Below are 456 nucleotides of genomic sequence, written 5' to 3' on the forward strand. Positions count from 1 at the left end.
CCCGGAGGCCGTTCCCGCTCAGACAGGGAGGGGGCAGTCTGACCGCCGGGACCCCCCTCAGCCTCCGTCCGTGGCCCTGAGGCCACCTGGAGCTGAGGGCCGCTGCTTACCCTCAGGTAAGGGGGGTGATGGGGGCGCGGAGGATCTGGCTCTTTGGGGGGCTGTTTGCCCAGGACGGCCGGGACGCCGTTAGGTGTCGTGCTGGGCGGGGAGGGCCCACCGGTGCCCGGGGCTCCAGCACCTCTGCCCCCCCCCATGCCGCCCGCTGTGGCTGTTTAGTCCCGTTGGTGCTGTTTCCACACCCACATCGCACGCGCCAGCCCCACCCGGACCTGAGAAGTAACCTGCTCACCCGCCCTCCGCTCCCCACACGCTCCTCCCGCCCCAGGGCCTCTGACCCCACCGTCCCGTCTGCACGTGAGGCCGGAGCGGAAGCCCCCGTCACGGCCCGTCGGG

At 72.4% G+C, this 456-nt stretch overlaps 1 long non-coding RNA gene across 1 annotated transcript in view; it reads right to left on the reverse strand.

Moving 5' to 3' along the window:
• The window catches only part of LOC144226055 (uncharacterized), a 10532-nt gene extending 10235 nt beyond the window's left edge, over positions 1 to 297 (reverse strand). The window contains exon 1 of the long non-coding RNA XR_013333517.1: positions 111 to 297. This is a non-coding gene — a long non-coding RNA (uncharacterized LOC144226055). The remainder of the gene's footprint in view (positions 1 to 110) is intronic.
• Between the last annotated feature and the right edge of the window lie 159 nt (positions 298 to 456).

The sequence above is a fragment of the Crocuta crocuta genome, unplaced genomic scaffold (genome assembly GCF_008692635.1).
Source record: "Crocuta crocuta isolate KB4526 unplaced genomic scaffold, BGI_CrCroc_1.0 scaffold506, whole genome shotgun sequence".
Lineage (NCBI taxonomy): Eukaryota > Metazoa > Chordata > Mammalia > Carnivora > Hyaenidae > Crocuta > Crocuta crocuta.